The sequence below is a fragment of the Lycorma delicatula genome, chromosome 3 (genome assembly GCF_047948215.1).
Source record: "Lycorma delicatula isolate Av1 chromosome 3, ASM4794821v1, whole genome shotgun sequence".
NCBI lineage: Eukaryota > Metazoa > Arthropoda > Insecta > Hemiptera > Fulgoridae > Lycorma > Lycorma delicatula.
Window position 1 is genome coordinate 159,035,522 of NC_134457.1, and position 24,699 is coordinate 159,060,220.

Below are 24,699 nucleotides of genomic sequence, written 5' to 3' on the forward strand. Positions count from 1 at the left end.
GTTTGATTTATATTCAGAAGTTAATCCGAGAGCTTAAATTTTTTCCATCTATTTTGTACTAGATGAAAACGACAATCCTAATATTCAAGGCCAAACAACTTTTACAGTACTACAGATTTAAATTGCATAAACATTTCCTCGGGATCAAGAGATAAATTATGCCAATTCCACTTTGCACCGATTGACTTGAACACTTGACTTCAACTGGGGAAATTATTCAATTTAGTTTCCCCAGTTTTGGGAATAAAAGGAAGTAATTATGGATTTACAGGTGCTGCTTATAATGATTGATTTGAAAAAATGACACTTGAAATATTGAATTGTCTTCGCAAATGAAAGTGGTTGTGTCAAGTGTAAATGTCTTTGTCCGATAATAAGAAAAAAGATTAGAGCCACATACATATTTTTGAAAAATTTTGGGCTGCTTTTAAATGTATCAATAAAAAGTTTTGGCGTTTAATATGGAATTTTTAAATTTGTCATTGTCGAGAAACAAACAAGTTCTTTTTCTGGATCACGTAACATGAGGAAATCTTCCTCAGTATTGGTTACAATTTCCATTTCTTGCAGTTGCACAACGACGTTTTGAGAAACGCCTAATTAATTCTGGACCCCCTAATTATTCGCTTGATTAACTCAACCTCTCCTGTTGATAATGCTTCTGTCTTCATTATTTGTCAATTTTTCTGTAAGAGTTTTAACGGCCTACAAGAAATATCTTCATCTGATTTTATTTTCACAGAATTTGCTGTTTTATTTTCTTCCAAACGCGTATGAGTGTTCTTGAAAACTTTTTGTAAGTTTGTTTTCCAAATCAATTTTTTAATAACATTTACAAGTCTTTATGGTGCAGACCCATCGCTGAATTCTGTCCGCTAGATTTTGTGGAATCTGAATTTATAACCACCAACTACGAAGATTGATTTATCCTTCTCACTTTTCATAACTTTCATGATCGATGCACTGCATTTACTACACACTACATTCAATTTGACAACTCTTACTACCACAATTAAATGAAGAATAAATTCTGAAAAAGGAATAGATACAACAAAAAGCAGGTGTCAGGGGGAGGGGTGTTGAACCGACCTTATTGTTAGCAGCAGCAGGGACGCAATTGACAGATTTGAAAAAGGGAATCAGACAGCGGCGGACGGAATTGACCAAGCCCGATTTTTATGATGTTCTTTTAATTTTTTTCCTAAAACTAGGCAAATATTTTTTCACTAGAGAAGTTTTTTCTATAACCATTATTCAATACCTTATGCTTCTTTTTTTTTGAGTTAAATATTTTAATAGTCGATTTATGGACATATTCTGTCGTCAATATATTACGTTTCTGATAAAATTATCGAGTTGCTCCCAATTGACAGTTAATAAATATCTTTAAAATTTAACCAAATTATTACAGAATCATACTATACATGATTTTATATTGGAAGATATAATGCGCTCGATATCACTGTTCATTGCTTCGCATTATTAATTACACAATACTCTTAAAATGACAGAATTTTCAAGAATATAACTCACATGCTAGGCTTACTACGGAAAGCGACTGGTTTTTCTCGTTGCCTTCATCAGCAAATAAACCGAATATCATGATTCAAATCTGATTGCTATGTCAGCCAAAATGCAGATACAGCTAGCCTAGCTATCTGTATGAAGATACTTACAGGTAAGGAGACTCTGGTGTTTTTCTTAACTGAAATGCTTTTCAGGTATCACAATCATAAGAAAGACTACAACAGTAATGTAAAAAAAATTATGAAATCCTTTCTGTTGTGAAAAAAATAAAATATAAAATAAAAATATAATAAAATAAAAACAAAAACCGACTTCAAAAACTAACAGTACTAAAAAGTTACAAATAATTATATTCTTATTTATTAACTTAAATAAAAGTATTTACAACAAATAACTACTTTGAAATCGTTATCAGCCAACACAAATTAAACAAAAAAAAAACCTATAAAAAAAAATCTATACAATATAAATCCTACTTCAAACAATGCAAAATTGGTAATAGAGGTTTTACTACAATAAAATAAGATCCAAAAAAATCTAATACAATAATAAAATGCGACATACAAAAATAATATGATGTAAGAATACTTTATAGATGCTTTTTTATTTAACCTCTGGGACTACCGTTAGGTATTGCTTCAGAGAATGAGATGAATGATTTACAGATGCTTAGGTACATATAATATCAGTATACGTATATGTATGCCTTAGCGAATTCAAGATGAGGTATGATCGTGAGACGCTCTCTTATATATATATGCTCTTGAGATCCCATTTTACATGTGGGAACCTAATTAAGCGCCTAGCGTTCGGTTGAGAGAATAACTTTACATAACCGTATGTTTAATTTGTGTTGGCTGGCACAGACTTCAAAAATAATTATTTGTTGCAAATACTTTTACTTTAGTTTATAAATAAAAATATAATTATTTGTAACTTTTTAGTACTATTATTTTTTGAAATCGGTTTTATCTTTATTTTTTATAATTATAAAATAGACGAAAGATATTACTGAACTGACTTCTTTTCGTAGTTTGTTTAAAGAAATTGACATTTTCATTGTACTTAAATATGTACATGTATTCATGTAATAAACAAAATTAAGTTACTACATTTATATTATTATCTATTCTACTATTTTAAATAAATACAACTGTTTTACGAAAATTTATTCTTACCAGAATAATTTTTCCTTGTTCCACATTTTTTTAATTTAATTATATTAAAATTATTTTTAATTCTTTACTTAGCGTATAATCGGCAGCAGGTAGTTTTACAAAATTTTTATTTTTAATTAGTTTGTTTAAAATACAATTATATTACCGCAGATTAGTTACTGTAAATAAAATATATTTTACTTATTTCTAATAATTATAATTAAGGAAAAAAATTACTTCAAATAGTAAAAATAGTAAAAATAGGTTACAGTAAATATAATACACACTTTTTATAATAATTATAAAAAGTTATTTTAGTCTATATAAAATTAAGGTCACTAAAGCGATAAACGGTGTTTTTGACAAGAAATTCTGCTAAATTCATGTCAGCACAATATAAAATACTAGTCACTTTTCACATCAGTATTAAATTAATTTTTATCAAGTCAGTGTGCATTAATTTCTGTTCTCTCAGCATCCTTCAAATAAATTACAAAGTAGGAGATTTCGAAAACAATTTATAATTTCTACCACCACTCTCTCATTTATTTTACAATATTACACTAATAGGCATATATAAATTTAATAATTAAATTATAATAATAAAGATTATTTCCAATTATATTGGTTCAATTTAATGTAATGTTGAGCTATTGCTGGCAAAACGGTTTGTGGTACTTATAATTTAAAACCAAATGTTTAATCTATAGTAAAATTATGTTCTAAGTGTTACTTTTAAAAACATGCAATATAATAAATTACCTTACCATAACTAAATTATAATATTTACAATAACGTCTCAGGTCCTTTCCGGTATGATGTGATTGCATAGAGAGGAAAATTTAATATTATGACATCTAATGTTGTTGAAACTTAAAGAGTGTCCTGGATGAAGAAAGTTATATTTGTAGACAGATTTTAAAAGTGATATCTTTTTTGCGATGATGTTCTTGTTTAGGCAAAAGACTAAGAGTAGAAAAGATTTTATTATAGAGAGCTACTTGAATACTCATTAAACAGATTTGCATAAATAACAACAAATACTAACACGCAAATAATGGTACAATTAAATCTTATTTCTTCACTTCATTCGTAATTCTTCAAAATTAAAATAACATATAATTGTTAGCACTATTAACACAAACTAGTCTGATAACCAATACGCGCACTATATCAGAATTACATTCTGAATACTACGTACAAAAAGGACAAAATATTACTAGTGCTAAATCCATATAATTCCCTTCCCAGCACTTGAGACCTCCCTGTATCTCTTCTGAGAGCTGAGCTGTTGAGATGTATTACAATTCATTACCGTTAGATGGTTAAAATTGGGCAATTAAATGCACAGGGTGCTTATAATGTTCAGATTGAGCTTTGCTGTTGGATGTTGTGTTGCGGCATCCATATGTTGAGTCCGGTGAACTGCCACATTTTTCTTGTTGGAAGAGATTCTATTGTGGCTCTGATAGTATGACTACTGCTGTGTACAGAAGGGAACTTGATTTTGTCTTCATTTGGGAGCTGTCAGATAACCATCATGTTGATGTCCGTTTGGATATTCAGAACTTGCATCTATATGCTGCAAGTTCATATTTTTAGTATAGAGATCCTGCTGATTGTCATCTTGAGGTCTGGGATAAAATCCTACGATTCTGTAGTAATAATTCAATCCTTATTGGTGCGAAAGTAAACGCTAAGTCACTACTGTGACGTAGTGGTTTAATCGATGATGGCGGTGTGTTAATGGAGGGCTTTTTAGCTCAATATAGTCTACAGGTATATATATAATGTACCTAGTGAGTTGCCCACCTACATAGGTATGGTACGAAACAGGTATTGTACCTGTTTGGTGGAACGAAAATCGACGTTACAGTCGGGAGGTTTATTCCTGCCATTTTTTGTAACTGGAAGGTGGTTGATGATTGCTCAAGAGATCATCGATTGATTGTTTATGAACTTGGTGGCTTGAGTGACCCTAACCAGTGTAAATATCCGATTTTACTACTGCGGGGAGTAGTATGTAGGGGCTTGGGGCATAAAACATGAAAGTACGTTCTTCTGTCTGCTCTCTCGAACAGGTTTGATATAATTTCAGACACGTCTGAAATTTTTCAAAGATTACTTGACGATTTACTCCCCGATGACAGTGAAGCTGGAGAAACCGCATACCATCTTCGGGTGAGGTGTGAGGTCGCACAGTTTCGTGGGGGTGTAGTGTCCTTGGAGATTACTGAGGCCGGGATGCGTCAAGCTATTTGTAATTTAGGTAGGGGTAAGGCACCGGGCTTTGACGGAACAACGGCGGAGATTCTTGTTCGCTCGGTTGGGGTGAGTATGAGAATGGTCACACGAGTTTTCAATAAATAGTTGTTTGGACGATACTTCCCTGTGTATTGAAAAAAAGGATTGTAAAATTGTAGTTTAAAGGTACCGACAGAAATCCCTCTGTTAGTTCGTCGTTTAGGCCCTTGAGGTTACCGCCGGTTATTGGTAAGGTCTTTGAAAAGGTTCTGTACCTGCGTATAAACGACAGGCTGACCTCGCCAGACTTACTGATGGTGAATCAGTACGGGTTTCGTCCCGGAGATGACACTGAGGCCGCCATACTTCCTGTGATGAGTGTGGTAACAGCCCGTGGGGTGGAGTATGTAGTGGGAATTTTCATACTCCAAAAGAGAGAATGTACTGAGTGAATTGCTGGTTATGCAAAGATACTTCAGTCATCTGGATGTGCTGCTCCGCGAGGGCAGCCATGAGGTTGGCAAGAAACTGTCCAAGGGATGTCCCCAGGGCAGTGTGTTAGGTTCTTTGTTGTGAATGGTGGAGTTTGATTCTCCCCTACGGTTGAGATTGCCCATAGGGTGACGTATTGTGGCTTATGCTGACGACGGGCACCTGATGGTCGAAGGATGCTCGCAGAGGAAGGTTGAACTCCGAGCCATTCAAGCTTGCAGGATACTTGAGCTGTGGAGTCATCAACATAAGATGACGTTCAGCCCGGAGAAGACCACGATGATGTAACTCAAAGGCCGTTTGCCAGTGAGCCGAAAAGTACGTGTTTCGATGTCAGTATGTTCGGTTTAAAAGTATCTCGGGGTATTTTTTGATGAGAAATTGCAATTTAAGAAGCACCTTCAATTCGTCGCGGAAAAGGCCTGAAATGCCTTCTTTAGAATGCGATATGTAGTCAATCATAATTGAGGTTTTAATTTCACGTGTATTCTTTATAAGGGTGTATGCCAGCCTATTATGTTATATGCGGCGCATATTTGGGCGGATAGATTAAAATTCAAAAGCTATCGGGATATATTATTGAGGGCTCAACGTCTTATATTGTTAACGGTAACAGGTGTTACCGTACAATTTCATGGGAGGCAGTCTTGGTGATTGCAGGCATGTAACTGATATATTTGATTGCATCTGAGAAGCAACAGCTTAATGTTGCTCAGACGTCCGGTAAGTTGACTTCAGAGAAATTGCGGGAAATCGAACATGGCAGTGCTTTGTGGCAAGCCAAATGGGATGAGACAGAGAGTTGGCGTTATACGCATGATCTCTTTCCAGAAGTTATTGGTTTGCGGAGCGCCTCTTGGTTACACCCTAACAAGTATGTGACGCAATTTCTTTCTGGACATGACGCTTTTCTTCTCTTCTTACAAAACTCATTCTCTCGAATAGCAGAGCGAAATTGAAATATGTGTTGTTGCAGTTCCTGAACAAACGTCGCGATATGTGTTAATGAACATGCAAGGTCGTATTCAATTATGAATACGACGATAAATCGCATACTAATAATATATATTATCGCGATAAATATCAATTACTAACTTACTCTTAAGGTTGAGTTTTTTTTAAAACAGTCTGTATATAATTTCTTTTGACTTTTGAAACATAAAACTTATTTTAACAAGATTTTTAATAAGCATGTTTATAAATTGTTTTGACATAAAAGAGACTGCCTAATACATACAAATTTCTTACAAAAAAAGAGAAAGATTTAAATGCTCCTTAAATAAAATTATTAAAATTATTTTCTTTACTTCATTCAGAAGAATTTTTAACATTTTTTTTTTTTAAATGAATTAAATTTCATCATGATATATTTCAAGGAATAATATTCATATAAAAAGATAAGTAAGGTATTGCAGTTGGTGTATAATTTCAATTCTGTTATCTTTTACAAACAGTTGAAGTACTGAATAAAAAAAGTAACTGTAGAATGGACTCACCGGGTTGATCTAGTGGTGAACGCGTCTTCCCAAATCAGCTGACTTGGAAGAGTTCCAGCGTTCAAGTCCTAGTAAAACCAGTTATTTTTACACGGATTTGAATACTAGATCGTGGATACCGGTGTTCTTTGGTGGTTGGGTTTTCAATTAACCACACATCTCAGGAATGGTCAAACTGAGAATGTACAAGACTACACTTCATTTACACTCATACATATATATCATCCTCATTCATCCAAGAATTATCTAAACGGTAGTTACCGGAGGCTAAACAGAAAAAGAAAAAAAAACTATACAGTGGAGTAAAAATGAATTTACAATAGAGCTGAGAGTAGAACTGCGTTGATGAATTGCATTGTTTACATTTTTACATAATTTTTTAAATACTGTGCTAACTGAATTGATTCATACTATTTACTGCGTGACCATAAAAAAAATGAATAGTATTTTTACTATTATAACAGAATATGAGATTTAAATTATTTTTATGAAGCTAACGACTTCTTCTAACCTAATGGCTTATTAACGTTAATTTAGTAGAACTCTATTAATACTCATTAAGTATATTTAAAAATGATTTGATTTTATAACTGTAACCATGACTAATGAATATTTATTGTTAATTTATTAAGAAGCAGTCACCCCTATGTTAATCAAAATATAAATATAAAATATAATATTTATTTTAAATTAAAATAATATTATGTAAATATAGTAATCTATATTCGCATATAATCTGTTATATAAATGTATATTAGTATTCGTTTAAGACTTTATCTCGCCTTCCTCGGTACAGCTCTGTGATTACAACAGCAATCTACAATGTAATAAACTTAACTTCGCATCGGGAAAAATGTGAACTAACAGCTACCGCTTGAAGTCTGTGTATTTAATTATCCGCCTACATTTTTTCTTCTTTAAGTGGTTAATAATTTTGATAATAATATTTTTACTCTTCCTATGAATGTATGGTTTTCTCATTTTTTTCCCCGCTTGTTCTTGGATACGGTCTTAAACTATTGCAAAATAAATACTATACTAGTAGACAAAATTTAACGATAACTTAAAACTCTGTAAATAAAAATTGCAAAATTAAATCTTAATACCCCTACTCAATACAAATAGTAACAATAATTAAATTTTGTTATGTTTATTAGTAATAGTAAAAGAAAATAACAATGCTCAATTTAAAATATATGAACAGCTGTATAAAGTTCCAAATATTTAAATGGTTACAAGCATTTAATCTACTTGTATCCATATAAGTGCTGAGTCAACTGGGAATAAAGAAGTCTTTAGTTCACAATTTTTGCATACAATATTAACTTCGTTGCCCTGTAAACTATTCCAAAAATAACATTCTTATTTTACATTACAATGAAAATAACATCTGCAAAAAATTAAATTTTTATATTTTCAGTTGTTTTAAAGTCGTAATTATAAATATAGTGTAATTTTGTTATCTCCATTTCCTTTAAAACAAAATGGTTAAAATATTACGTAATATAACATAATTTGATAAGTCAACATTTATATCCGCGTTAAAAATTGGTGTTACACTCATTTGATTCGTAAACGAAAGTCCACATTACACAAATACATACACGCACACGCGCCCCCATATATTCATACATATTGTATATCGCTAAAATTGACATTTTTTACGTTAGTACAAAATATCTTTAATCTGCATCTCAAACATTTTTTAAGAAAGAAATAAGAAACTCACAGATAAGCATACAGAGAACTAAGCGTTTACATATGTAAATTTTTACTTTTATCGAATTTTGTTATTTTTTCTTTGTGTCAAATGTTTTAATGATAGTTTTTGTTATTATCGTCTAATTAATCAAGAATAATGTTTAAGACCGAAATAACTGAAAAATATGATTTTAAAACACTTGCACGGTTGGTACAAATCGTTACTAGATTTAGTTGTATATATAGGAATTATTGTATCAACAAATAAAGAAAATCACTTTCCAGAATTTGGATATTCGAGTCTACAGTCAAATAACTCTACCAATAAAGTTTTGTTAACCACACTAATTTGATTTTTAGCAACTACACTCTTGGCTTAAACTGCAGTCTTATTAAATCGACTATTTAAATTAAACTTCAAAACTTAAATAAGTACGATCACTAAAAGTACACGTCTTTGCTACCCCTCTTTTGAACCATCTGAACGAAAACGGGTGTATATAGTTTATATTAATTAAATAACGTCAACGAAATTAATATTTATAAGTAATTTTATCTATTAGAATAAATTTCCTAAAATCTAATCTTTAATAAATTTGATAAAATAATACAGTAGTGTAATTGTATTTCTATACTAATCATGAATATTTTATAGCTGATCATTTTTTTCTTAGTATTTATATAACTAAAATGTTATTTTAATCAATTTTGTTTAATAAATACGTGTAAACGAAAATACCAGATATTAACGTGACGTTAGGTTGATAAAAGCAAGGTCATAATCATTCCGGTCAAGACTAATTACTACTACAGGTACCCTTATGACTTTGATGAAAATTAAAGGGAGAAACTTATTCAACAGATTTAAACGTTTTCTCTCTAATAATTACTCCTTCCTTACTACTCATTCGTAAACATAGCTTATTTTGTGGTGTTTTAATTTATATGTCTCTCAAAATATCTGGAAAATGAAAACTTTACTGAAAACGTTTATTCAAAGATTTTCACATTTACGTGTATTCAATGGCTATTATTATTATTATTATTATTATTTTACTACTATTTTGTAAATTTAGGTTTCTCATCATTTAATTTAAAAAAAAATTATTGCATTGTGCTTAAATTATAATCCCTTCCCTTCTATATACAACCTATACCTGTATGTATGTGTTCAAAAATATTTTATTTTTTAGGAAAAAACCTCAATTTATTTACAACTAGCAGATCCGGCAATGCTTCGGTTTGCAAAATTTGAGTGTGTGAATTAAATAAATTTTGTATTATATCTGAAAAATTATATTACGAAAATAATAAAATGTACAGTATTAATTGTATCGTCATCCAAAACGAAAAAATATCGGTCGACACGTAATTTTTTTTTGTGTAACCTCCGAGGTATTACTTCAGAGAATGATATGTATGAATGAAAATGAAGTGTAGGCTTGTACAGTCTCAGGTCGACCATTCCTGAGGTGTGTGGTTAATTGAAATCCAACCACCAAAGAATACCGGTATCTACGATCTAGTATTCAAATCGATTGAAACTAAGTACTTGTTAGTACTTGTCGTACTTGTTAGTACGAAACTTACTGCCTTTACAAGGATTTGAACCTTAGAACTCAGGACTTCGAAATCAGCTGATTTGCGATGACGAGTTCACTACTAGACCAACCCGAATGAATATATATGGAACTAATAACACAAATTAAAAAAAACTCTGGTAAACACTCCCAGAACAAATAATAATAAATTGTGAATTTTTTAGCGAAATCGGTTTAGGTAGTTCTTGGTTTACCTCTGAGATAAGTGTTGAAAAGCATTTCAATCAGGATGATAATCAATTAGGTAAAATACAATAAAAAATTCAAGTCATATAAATCGATTGAAAATCGATATGTTATTTTTTTTCAGTATAAATTTTTATTATATATAGTTTGTAATTAATTATTTAAACAGTTTAATTATAACAAAATTTAGCTTAATTAAATAATGAAATATCGGAAAGAGATTCAGAATATTAAAGTAAGGAAAGAATGCTTATAAGCGGATATCCGTTGGAGCTTGGTTCTCGTCTTTCTTGTTTTTAAATATATAAAATTTTCTTAAAAGAAATATGTAAATATCTTAAGAATGGTAATAATATACACTTTTATGTACGTTTATTATAGGAAGTATTTTTGTATATAAATAGATTCTATTAACAATGATTATGAAATATTTTATTCTCATTCAATAAAACATACTAAAATAAATAAATAAATAAATATATATATATATATATAAACGTAAAACTGAAGTACCTAACTTTTTATTACAATAGCAACAAGTATTTAAAACTCATTCAAAAAAATATTATTTTTCCTTGGTAATAGATGTTTTCAAAAATTAATTTAAATGTCAGGAAAAGATTTTTGAAAGTATATGTTTGGAGTGTCGCTTTATATGGAAGTGAAACTTGGACAATCGGAGTATCTGAGAAGAAAAGGTTAGAAGCTTTTGAAATGTGGTGCTATAGGAGAATGTTAAAAATCAGATGGGTGGATAAAGTGACAAATGAAGAGGTATTGCGGCAAATAGATGAAGAAAGAAGCATTTGGAAAAATATAGTTAAAAGAAGAGACTGACTTATAGGCCACATACTAAGGCATCCTGGAATAGTCGCTTTAATATTGGAAGGACAGGTAGAAGGGAAAAATTGTGTAGGCAGGCCACGTTTGGAATATGTAAAACAAATTGTTAGGGATGTAGGATGTAGAGGGTATACTGAAATGAAACGACTAGCACTAGATAGGGAATCTTGGAGAGCTGCATCAAACCAGTCAAATGACTGAAGACAAAAAAAAAAAAAATAGATGTTTAGGTCATTAGCGATGTCATGACTGTTTACGTGCCGATCTTTCTCGACTTTTGACAGAATAAGCTAAAGCTACCTCGTGAGCAAAAGGCTCACTACTTTTTAGATTACCTATTATTAAACCATACCTAACTAATATTTTATTTGTAGTTTTATGTAGAATATTATACTCAGCCAGATAGCGTATAAATAATACAGATTATATTATGTAATTTCCAGTGATGAGTGGAGATAGTGATATTGTATCTTTCCTACAAGAGATAATTGCAAAATCGGGTAGGCAATTTTGTCTTAAACAAATCACTACTGTTATATGGCAATTGTCATACATATTTATACACTTAACAAAAATTTTATTACAATTACTAATTTAGAAAAGATTTTAGCATTTTGCATCAAAAACGCATACATTTAAAATACTGATTTAAAATTGAACGGTAAATTTTAGTTGGATTTAATTATAAGGCTTATTGACCGCAATAAGAGTGCAAAAATAATTCAGAAATAGGTCGATAAGACAACATCTTTGAATGGAAGTAGAAGGCTCATATAACTTAAGATGAAATAGATACTCAGTTATTGAGGGAAATGAAAATGTAAAAAAGAGAGTAAGAGAGTAAGAAAAGGGAGTGAGAGAAAGACCTGTTGTTACTCAACTAGAAGTTATTGATATAGACAGAATAAAATTATCAAAGAAATTCTTTTCTTAACCGGTGGCTGATTAAAAAGCACAGTTTGATGCTGAGGTTCTTATCAGTGAAAACCAGACTTCCTAATTTTCATACTAACATGGTCTTTAAATAGAATAAATAGTGTACTTAGATTTATTGTTTGCTCGTTCATCTGTTACTCTCTAGAGCCGAAATGCATTACGAGATTTTCCGGCTAAAGGCATAAAAAATTATCCGCGCTCCACACAATTATGCTTCATATATTATACATTTTTAAGGTGTTATCTTAAAAATGTATAATAAAATAACTGAAGGTAAAATTGTAACTTACCATCGCTTACAGTTCTAACTCCTTGGAGTCAAAGTGACTTTCGTTCATACTAAAATATCGATATGGCTTATAAATTATTACGAATTTAGACTCTTACAGTTAGTATTTCAGCAGTGAGAAAATGATAATCTATTATCAGAAATAAATTAGTAAAGAGAAAATTGATAATACAGATTCTAAAACTCCAACTTTAGTCGTTTTTAAGATATCTGACGTAAAACACAAAATTCGGTCAAAAACAAGTTTTTTTTAGGTTTGTAGTACAATAGCCTTATTTAGCTTTTTACGTAATTATTTTGTTTTACCTGTGTAAATTATTGAATATACACAGATAGAATATTGTTTTATAAATATTGTATTTCATTTAAAATTACTTTCAGTAATTAGCGTTTTTGTTTTTAAAAAGAATGTTTCTTAGGTGCAGAAAGAATAACACAATTCTCTGTCAATTTTTCGTCTGGTTTTTCTTCAATAAAAAACAGATTTAAAAAAAAATTGTATTTACTTTTTATTCGCTATATTTACATTAATTAAAAAAAAAATTAATTCTCTACAATTTTGCTACTAAATCTTTCACATTTAATAATCATTCAACTAAGTTATTGTACTACAAACCTCAGACACTTGTTTTCGTCGATACCGAATTTTGTGTTTTACGTCGAATATTTTAAAATCTAGTAGAGTTACATCTGTGGGATCTATTTTATCCTATTACCCAGCTCAAATTATATATGAAGCTACCAACTTTACTCCTTAATTTGGGTCCCAAAAATTAGTGTCGGCTTATTTTTATTAGAAGAACTGAAATCCGGGCGAAACTTTTCGATAGCTGTAACTCGAAAAAAAGCATTTGCAGACATACGTTTAGATGAAATTTTTTTCATTATTTTCGCCAGCCGACCTGAAAATTTCTCCATTTGTTCGAGGGAGATTCTTTATGTTGAAAATATTAAATTACAATCTCTGTTACTTTTTTTAAAAGTAAACATGAATATGCTGTTTTTCTATTTCGTAGTTAGACTATTTTACTTCTTAAATACAAAAGCAATTGAGAATCAGAGACAGAATTGTATAAGAGATAAAATGAGATATTCAGATTGATATTAAAATGTATTTATTTTCCGGATAATTTAACGTTATTTAATTGAATGTAGAAATAAAATGACAAGAAAAATTTTAATGATGAGATTTATGTTGTAACGATGCATCCGTGTCTTAAATGATGAATGAAATATAAAATATTACTAGAAAAAAGATATCCCTTATTTTTTCTCTTTCAAAAGTTTTCAATATAATTCTACATTCGTGCCCACATAAATTTTAAAAGTCATACTTTTATCTTTAATTAACGTAATTGTGAAACATAAAATGTAATCCAGTTCAGAAGATTATTTTTAGTACGTTATTAAAAAACAAATTATTTTCTAACGTTAATTGTATAAAAAGTTAAAATCTAAAGAGTCCTATCTTTACAGTCAATTAATAAATAAGTCTTTACACTCAAAAATAAGCAATGTTGTAATTTAAATGAATAAATTATTGAAGTAACTGGTTTTAATTAAATTAATTTTTGTTACTGGTACTAAACTAATTCTTATTTAATTGTCCTTTTTTCAAACTTGGTTTTATAAAACATTAAACCGTGAATATCCACTAAATAAAGTAATTCAACATGATTCGTTTTTTTTCTTTTTTTTGGAATTAACTACTAACGTTCCTAAATTTATACTCAAAGATCTTGCTAAAATTTCCAAGTATTTTAAACAGCCTACAATTTATCCTCGTCCCAAATATGATAAAGTTGAAATTTATTTTTACTCTAAAGCTTATATTTATTTACATTCTAAAAAAAAGTTCTAATATAGCTAATTAAATGTAATTAATATATTTTTACGTAATATATCTACTAAAATTGATGACCGGTTAATGTCATTGTTATATTTCTTGCCAAAAAAAACTGCTGTTTTATTCTCAGGAAAGTCTTGAGACGATATTTTACACACGGAAGAGAATATACTTTTAAAATCTGGAAATCGACTTGGAACACTATGCACTAATTTTAAACCGGGATAAACCAAATAATACGTGGTCTAAAAGGTAGTAATCTGTGGCGCACGAGATAGCGTTAATGTCCCATATCTCAGTGTGTATGAGTCGCAGTGGGTCAGGCCTAACGTCATTTGACAGCTGGCAGTTGAAGCTACTAAATAAGCCAAAAGTATTGGAATTCTTACAGTTAGACGTAAGGTATTACGTCTTGAAGATGAGTGAAACTTCCGCAAAACTGCGCAAATTCTGCGCAGGTTTGTGAAGAAATTTGTGCTGTTTATGGGCAGGATATATTATCAAAAGCAACAGCCAAAAGACCGTTCAATCGCTTTCGGTCTGGAAATATAGATGTCCTCGAGATGCTTCTCGTAGTGGGCGACCAATCACAAGAAACGTGAATGATTCTAGCCAAAGTCGAGGAAAACTGACATGTAAGTATTAATGACATCGCCAGTGAACAATCATCACTATACAGTGTTAAACCATTTGGAAAAAGCTGGCTAAAAAAAAAAAAAGATCGACGTTTGGGTGCAACACAATCTGACTCAGAAAAATCTAATCACGAACTGCTGCTGCCAGGCAGAACGATAGATCAGACCTGTGCTGTCAACAATTACTGCGATTGCACCTAGAAATTAAAACAGTCTGAACTAGTCAACAGTGAGGATGTCGTATACCACCCTGACAACACCAAACCGCATACACCTTTAACGACCAGCCAGAAATTGAAACAACTAGACTGGGAGGTTTTAATGCATCCGCCATATTGCCCGAATCTGGCACCGTCAGACTATCATTTGCCTCGATTTCTGCAAAACTCCCTGAATCGTGTTAAGTGAATTTCAAAAGAGGCCTGTGAAAACCACGTCACAATTTTTTTATCAGAAACACAGATGTTCTATAGCGACGGAATTATGGAGTTGCCGGAAAAATAGCAGAAGTTCATCGAAATAGATGGTGCATATGTGGTTTCATAATGTTATTTTCCAATAACAATAAATGTATACTCAATTTTGGCCTATAAAAGCTCAATACTTTTAGACAACCTATATGTAACGTTTTCTCCAAATGTTGCTGGCCAGCCTATGGAAAACCATTAGATCAGAATTTACACAGCATCTTGTGAAATGTCAAATTTTTAAGTAATAGATTAAGATACTTAATTTATCGACTTCAAAAAATAGAAAAATAAAATCTTCTCATATAATTAAGTCGACATAATATGTATATGCTAATTCTTTGCTAAATTATTGCATAGAGATTTGGGATAAGACATTTGATGCTCACTTTATAAGAACGTTTTTTACTATGAAATCAAAAATATATTCTTACATCAGCCTCGAGTAACTGTCGCCTATATTTTAGCAAAGCCTTTTAAAGAAATGGTGTTCTAACAATAAGACAAAGGTACGTAAGTAATTTAATTTGGCATTTGAATATAAACAGAAACTTTTTTTTACAAAAAAAAAAATTATCATATAATTTACAACGTTTCAATGTTCCCAGGGTTTTCATGACTTCGTGTTGGAGAAAGTTTCATTAAGGAAGTCACAAACGATTAACCTAATTTATATGTTCGAGGTTAAGTAATTCCACACTTAGGAAAATAGTGGAATGGATATAGGATAAATTCTATTTCAAAATAAATCTTATAAATTATTCTCAATAATGTTGCAGTTGTTCAGTCTATATCTATTTTGAATCCATAATTTTGGCTGACTTTATCGTTGTATGAAAGCGAAGCCTAAATTGTAGATTAATATCATGTTTAATCTATAATTGTTTTATTGTGAATGTTAACAACAAAATATTTATAATTTATATTAACTAGATAGCGCCATCACTAAGACTCAAGTTCTCTGCTGCTAGTAAACCCTAATTGAAATTTATTATAATTATGTAATCCTGTTTGTAAAGAAATTGATATGTATATTTTAATTGTTATATTTATGTATTACCATTAGTAATTGCATAATGTTGAGGGAATAAATATTGACTGATTCATTCATTCATTCAGATGGGTTTGTTAAACCACTGAAACTTTGTAGAAATTCCCGTAAATTTATTTGTATTGTAAAGTCCTTAAGATATAACGATGATACGTGAGATTAATGTTTATGAGTGTAGCAGTGTATGTAAATGATACTATTTACCTATCTATTAATTATCATACTGATTGTCATCTGATGTATAACTTTTTGAATCTTTTACTGTTATTATTTTAAATCTTCTGTGTATGCATAAATACAGAAGTATATTTTTGTAACATACGAGCAAATTTTGTTAATGAAATATCTTTAATTTGAATATTAATTATTGCATTATATTAATTATTGCATAGAGATTTGGGATAAGACATTTGATGCTCACTTTATAAGAACGTTTTTTACTATGAAATCAAAAATATATTCTTACATCAGCCTCGGGTAACTGAGGTTACCCGATAAATTATTGCATAGATAAATTATTATTTATTTTTTATTTATTTTTATTTTTATTTTTATATATTTTGTGAAATATTATTTTTATATTATTTTTATATTTTTTTATTTATTTTTATTTTTTATTTAATTATTTTTTATTTATTTATTTTTTGAATGTAATATAACGATGATACGTGAGATTAATGTTTATGAGTGTAGCAGTGTATGTAAATGATACTATTTACCTATCTATTAATTATCATACTGATTGTCATCTGATGTATAACTTTTTGAATCTTTTACTGTTATTATTTTAAATCTTCTGTGTATGCATAAATACAGAAGTATATTTTTGTAACATACGAGCAAATTTTGTTAATGAAATATCTTTAATTTGAATTACACAAATATTTACAAGATAAATATAGGTAATTATCTTGTTCGAATGCTTCAATTCCAGGTAATTCAGGTATTGTTATATTTAGTACTTACGTGATATTAGCATGTTTTACTGACTAATAAACTCTTAGACGTCGCAACTGGGTAGTGATAAATGCGACCTTCCCGGTAACATCGTAATTACGACGTCAGTTGCAAAGCTTGAAACAATCGATACGCATACTAATTAATATTTAAACACTCCTAAGATAGTTAAACAAACCCGTTTGCATGTTTTCTAAAATGCCTTCCAAATTGGCATTTTATGAAATGTTAACATTCTTTTCTGGTTCGCCTTATTTATGTATTTTATTTTTTGTCGATAATTCACCTAGTAAGATCGAAATTTGTGCACGAGTGTATGGAATTGAAATTTTGTAACGTATAAATAAATACCATGCCAGATCAGAGTTTGAATCCGAAATCTTCCAGATGAAGAGGCTAAATTAATAGCGATCAATCCGCCACGGAGATCTTTATTACATACTTTCAGAGTTCTTTAAGTATCTATGAGATGAAATATTTCGTATTTTGTGTAAGTTAATGTTATTTTTAATAAAACTGTGAATACAAGCAGAAAGTGATTCGACTAATAACAGAAAAAATAAAGTTATGTTGTATATTTGCACATACTTACAACATCCATATCTCTCATATCATCCAAAATAATGCACTATTTATCATCAATCTAAATAAAATAACGAAAAATTAATAATTATTATATAAAGTGATTCACGTAGTGTTTGTTACTGGCACTTTCTGATTTCATTCTACTTGCGAAAATAATGAAAATAGTTCATACAAACATGGATACGGAAATGCTACGTTAGCGAGTCAGGATAGCAAAAAATTTCACCTTGATTCCTGGACAAAGAGTGAAATAAAACCTTACTGGGATTCCAGGAATCCAAATTAAGAGGTAAACTTGATGATTTCTTATGGTTTTTGGCTTGAAAACTTTTAAAACTATATCTCGAGTAGTTTTTATAATATCTGATATAAAAAAAGAAAACCATTTTTTCTAAAAACACTTCACTTTACGTTTGTCATAAAAAAAAACTTTGTTTAATGGCTAATAGATGTGTAAAATTTATTATCAAAACTTGTAGAAAATCTAATTCTGAGAGAATTAATGTAGAATTGCACAATAAAAAATAAATAAAAGTTCAAGAAATTTGATTTTATTATTAACACGTACCGTAGGGATTGCACGTATAAAGCATGTTTGCTTTCCTAAAAAGTGAATGATACAAAAGGTGTTGTTATATTAATGAAAAAAATAATTTTAAAAATAAAATAAAAAACCAGCACTAATGATATTCAAACAATAAAGTTTACATATCTTCCTCGATTAACTGTCAAATTGAAAATTTGAGAAACATGATTTCATATGTTGGTAATTCAGAAATCAGCTGGCCAAAGGTGCATTTTATGGCATATTATAAATATATTGCATGTTGCGTTACTGCTGTGAATTTTTGTCAGTAGAATGTAGTTTAATGAAGTGAATAGTATGTTTTTGTTTTAACTGGTGTCATACTGCAGCAGTGTCTTTGTTATTTATGAATGAGAAGACCTTTTCAAATCGTTTTACACTTATTTATGTTATTTAATAAGAAGTATTAAATAACATAAAATAATAATATGATTATTTTTTCAGTAGAAGATTAATACTTTTAATTTGTTTATTTTTGAAATATCTATAATTTGATTCAAATAAATATATACATGACAAATTCTTTTTTAAATGCTTCAATTCCAAGCAATCCAAGTACTGTTACTTTTAGTACTTACATGAAATTATGATGTTTTACTGATTAAAACTGTTAAAGGTCGCAGCTGGGTCGTGAATAAATGCGACCTTCTCGGTAACATCACAGTTACAATGTCATCTGTAAAGCTTGAAGCAATCGATACTACTACATATTCTAATTAATTTTTTAAAACTTCCTACGAACTCTTTTTTCTTTTTGATTTTTTTTTGTTAAAAAAAAAAAATTATTTCAGTTATAAAAATATCTTTCCTGTATGTAAAATGATAATATATTATTTTTTAAGCCTAAACAAATATTTATTCTATTTTACTTGTATCGTAAAAGAAAATTATATTTTATTAACCTTTGCAAAGAAAAATACAGCTCGTAGTTTCCCTTTAAACATATGAGCAGTATTTAAGTTTGAATAGCGGTAGAAGCAAATAAAAAGCAGTATTATATTTCATAATTCTAGCAAGTTAAATTTTCAGGAAAATAGATATGGATGACTTCGTGTTATATCTACGCAACAACTTTCTTGTTAATATTTATCAATACCCAGTGCCGGCTCTTAACTAAAATTAGTGGGTGTGCTGCTCCAGAAAATTTTTATCTCTTTTTTTAAATTGTGCGAAAGGAAACAAACATGTATAAAAAAAAATTTATTCAGAAACTTAATAAAATCCTAAAAGAACAAAATCAAATATCTTTTACTTACTTTAACCTAAATTGTTACAGTTCAAGCTTGATCTATTCATTTAAAAATTAAATCCATTCTTGTTTTGAAAAAAGAAATGAATCAAATAGAATAGCTGAAAGCAGGCTAATAATCTAATTCTACACTTTATCACATCCAAGAATGTGGTACACGGTTTTTAAGCACAACACACGCGGAGTAAAAAAACGTACTTTCCACCAGCACTCCAGGGTGATCGGCACTGCGGGAGCGACAGTGTTCTCTCTCCCTGGCAGCCTCGTGTGCAGCCTCCTATGTACGCATGCGCACAACACCCAAACACCACGCCACTGGAACTGTGAAGCGCACAGTTCCACACAAAACCTTTTCTATCTATTTCATAAACTGGAGGATGGCTACTGACATTAAGCATAAGGATTATATTTTGTACAAGTATAAAGAAAGAATTAAAGAAAAAGGACTCATTATATTAAATGTTATCGATAACATCAAGTGGAAATATGAGGTGCTGCAGTTCCATAGTGCCTATACGTGAGCCGCCACTGTTAATACCCCACGTTAATAAATTTAAAATCTAGATTAAAATAACCGGTTTAAACAACTATACTAAAACTAGATAGAAATTTTATTTGAATAACATAGAAAATTTACTGAATATTAACAAAAGTTTTCTATTCTCATAAGCAAACTTCTATTTTTAGTGACTTTTTTATTCGTAAAATAACGATTTACAAAATCTAAATACTTCTAACAAATTTTAACTATATATTATATAATTCAGTCAGTTACGGGTAGAAGGAATTTACGACTTATAAGTAGGTATGTAAAAAAATTCAACGCGTAATTATTTTTTAATGTAAAAAAAAACCGAAGACAATAAAGCATAATGAAAATAAAAACTGAATAATGGTGGTGTTTGCATCTGTGGAATAGTATTCGTTACCGAGACAATAAAGATTTAACCACTGTCTAGAAAAAAAGAGAATAAAATTTAGCATTGGAATGAAAGACATTTTTTTATTCCCTCTCTTTCTACCAGTCTTAAAATAAATAAGCATAAAACAATGAACATTTTAAAACAACGGTAACAAAATAATAAATCAAAAATGATATAAAAGAAAGAGTAAATACTGTAATCAAAAAGAAAGTAAAGTATTAATTTATACCTAATAAAAATTGCATACGACTAATATTATTAACGCCAAAGGTAAATTAAAAATTTGGTTAACCTGCTGCAGAAAAAGAAAGACTATTTTAACGTTAAATTACGATGTACTTGAAGATATATGTGTAAATTTAATCCTGCACATAAACTCAACTGTTGAACGTATCGCTTGCAATACAATAGGTTCAAAGCATTGTTATTAATATTTATATATTTTTATAAGGAATCGACTGTTAAGGTCAAAAACATTAACCAGAACTGTGTATTAACTTAATATTCTGAAAAAAAACCTGCTGGCAATAATGTTGGAACTTTCCAGGCATTTACAAATAGTTTAAAATTTAAAACTTCCTCCACTGATCGAATTTAAAATTATTACTGCCTTTACCAGTTACCTTATTCATTTATTAAAAAAAAAAAAACTGTTTTCGATTATTTATTAAACACCACTTATAAAAAATTGCATAACCTCAATCCTATCATATATGAGTTTTAATTTTTAAGACGCTAATATTTAAACATATCTTAAGTATTTTAAAAAAATTAATATTTTTATAGGTGTAAGCCCAAATCTGTTCAAAAAGGTGAAAAACTCTTCTTATACGGATAACAGAAAACTCTTTTTAAAACTTTCCAGATCAGTTGGTTGGTACAATTAAAAAAAAACTAATTATCCAATTTGTAAAGAAATTAGAAATATTTTATTTTCTAAAATTTAACACTATTTTAGCTGTAGAATTAATTTATGAAAAGAAGTTAACCTTACGGTTGGTTTAGAAGAATATTTTACCTTGAACATCCCCACTCATGATTTTTTAAAAATTCTTTCCAATAGAAATTGTGAACGCTTTATATAGGCTTTAATTTTTATCAACTTTAAACTTGTTTTCACAAACTGATCTTTATCGAATAAGGTGTAAAATATTTTTTTTTCCTCAAGAATGGATGGGAATCCGCCATTAATGTTTCAAGTTAAGATATAAAAATAATATTTTGGATCTTAATCAAGGTTGATATATGTTAATCTTTTAAGTTTTTTTTTTAATCTGTTTAATCGCTGATAAAAATTCGGTTCTAATTTTCATAAAAATTGAATATGAGTGACTATATACACAATTCACAATACGAAAGAGTTTCGTAATTATACTTTTACTCTTTCAGAGAAATTAAGCAAAACCACAAAAAAACGCTAATTAACACCTGAATACCTAATGTTTATGTTACCGTGAAAGACCGATATCTGGCAAATATTAATATTCTCCGGTGAATATCAACACACATCAAATATGTCGGTTAAAGACCAATATTTTTACTTATTTGGACCTTCGTCGGTATATGTCGACAAACACAGATAAGCTCTGGTGGGGGGAAACAATATTTAGAGATTAAAACAAAAACTCACCCGATACCAATCTTTAAAATAAATAAATTCAATCTATTTTTTTATTATTAGATTAAATCTATTCACCGAAGAATATTTTAACATTCTCTAATTTCGGTCTTTCACGCTAACACATATACTACATCTGTAGTATGCTATACTATATGTATGACTTACAATCTACATCTTATGTATAATACACACATAATTCCATCCTAAGTTTTTTTTATTTTTTGTACTTAAGGGATATCAAAACATCGATAAATTCATAGAATCGGGTATCCAATATTTTCATTCACTTAATATTGTATAGTGCAACGGGTAGGAAAGTAAAATTTCATAAAATCAATTTCTCTATTACTATACCAGATTTTTTTTTTTTAGTTGAACTGTTATGATGATAAGATAAGTAGAAACCAACTATAAAAGCACACATGAATACATAACTAATTTTGAAACATAGATTGTAGTATTTTGAAAGTCAGGAGGCCTCAAAATTTTGTGATAACAATCGAGAAGGTAAAGAAATTTTATTTTATTCGATAAAGTTATTTCTAATTGGTGGAAATAAAGAATTTACTATTTATCTATTGTATAACTAATTAATGTGCGTATTAATTCAGTTAATCTAAAAATAACCTACAGCTGTAAGTTGTCTAACAGAACTGCATTTAAAGGTTAATACCTTAGCGTTGTTGTCAACTTTAATAATTCGTACAACAAAACAAGTAAAACCTTCTATTTCTGCGTATAATTCTATTCATTTGTCCAAGTAACTAAAAAAAAAAAAAAAAAAAAAAAGTAAATGATTTTTTTTATTTTTTTTTTATTTTGGTTGCGAGCTTGAAAAAATAATACAGGAGAAATTTATTTTTTTTATTTACAGAATAAACTTCATTGTAAAACAACTTTTCATAAAAAGCGAATTTCAATGAAAGGTTTCATTACTTTATTATTTTATCATTATTTTAACATCGCTTTATTACTTTATCATCGAAATGAACGAGAAGTGAAACGAGATTTTACCGTAATATGTATTTTTTTCACAATTTATGTGCAATTTACGTTTTAATTTTAACTAATTTCATAATTCACTACTTAAAATTAATTTTAAATTTTCTAATTTTATAAATGAAGGTGATGTTAGAGTACGGAAACGACATCATATTTCAAAACAGAGATATAAGGAGGTAGAAACATTTATGGATGTACATAGTTAGAAAATAACTATTTTATGGTGTATTTGAAATTTTTATCAGATATCTTAGATCCACCACACTGAAGCAATCTTTTTTTTTTAAATAAGAAGAGGACATGCGATACACGATTTCAATGTAAAATTTAACGATAAAAACGATGTCGAAAGCTGTTTCTCGATAACTCCGTTTTTAAGTTGTAAGCAATAAAAATCACAAAAACGGAAAAATCGCGTTAGTAATAAAGCCTCTAATTGACTTTTCTATTTCGTATTATATTCAGAATTACATCCAATAAAAAATTTTAAATAATTAAGGTTGAAATTAACGCTCAAAATATAATAACATTCCTCACAACAACAATAATAATAATAATTAGCAACATTATTACAAATTAAATGATTAGGATAACTTATAATATTTACTTTAATTTAATCAAAATATTTAATTTTAAGATTTAATTAAATTTTTTTATTCCTAAATTAGTTAACACAATAAATTTTGAAAAAAATTTAAAAATTTTTTAAATTTAAAAACTGTACTACAAATTTAGAGGAATAAATCAGCTGTTACTTTACAACAATGCAAGTTATTACCTATCTAACTGACTTCCTACTTGTATTCTTGTATTCTTTGTTCTCTAGTTCAAATATTATTATCATATGAATTACTATTATTATTATCTTTGTTTGTTTGATGATTTAGTTTTTTCAAATAATAATAATTCATCCTTTAAATGGTTTGATTTTAAAATGTTTCTTATTTAAATTCAAATTGTTTATTTCTCTAAAATGTTTAATTTTTTTGTTAGAAAATTTTTTTTTTTTTTTTTTTAATTTTGTTTCGTTTATAATACCTAGTTAAAATCTATAATATTTTAATGTGTTTTATTTTTAATAAACTTCAAAATTCTTAAATTTTTGCTTACTTTCTGTGAACTTTATCCATACCATTTACTCGGAATCAAATTCTCTACAAGTCCTGTTTAGAACTTTTATGTGTTTATTACCGATCTAAAAAAGCTATTTTATTCCAAATATAAAATAGTTGTTTTTTGACCCCAATCTTTTGTTTTTTACCCCAAATCTCTCGAAAAAAACTAAAAATACAATTCTGTGATCAA

At 29.1% G+C, this 24,699-nt stretch overlaps 2 protein-coding genes across 2 annotated transcripts in view; one reads left to right on the forward strand and one right to left on the reverse strand.

The window, feature by feature from the left end:
• Positions 1–24,699, forward strand: part of LOC142321237 (tachykinin-like peptides receptor 86C) — a 392,020-nt gene that overhangs the window by 66,371 nt on the left and 300,950 nt on the right. The window lies entirely within an intron of this gene.
• Positions 1–24,699, reverse strand: part of LOC142320766 (uncharacterized) — a 61,951-nt gene that overhangs the window by 31,640 nt on the left and 5,612 nt on the right. The window lies entirely within an intron of this gene.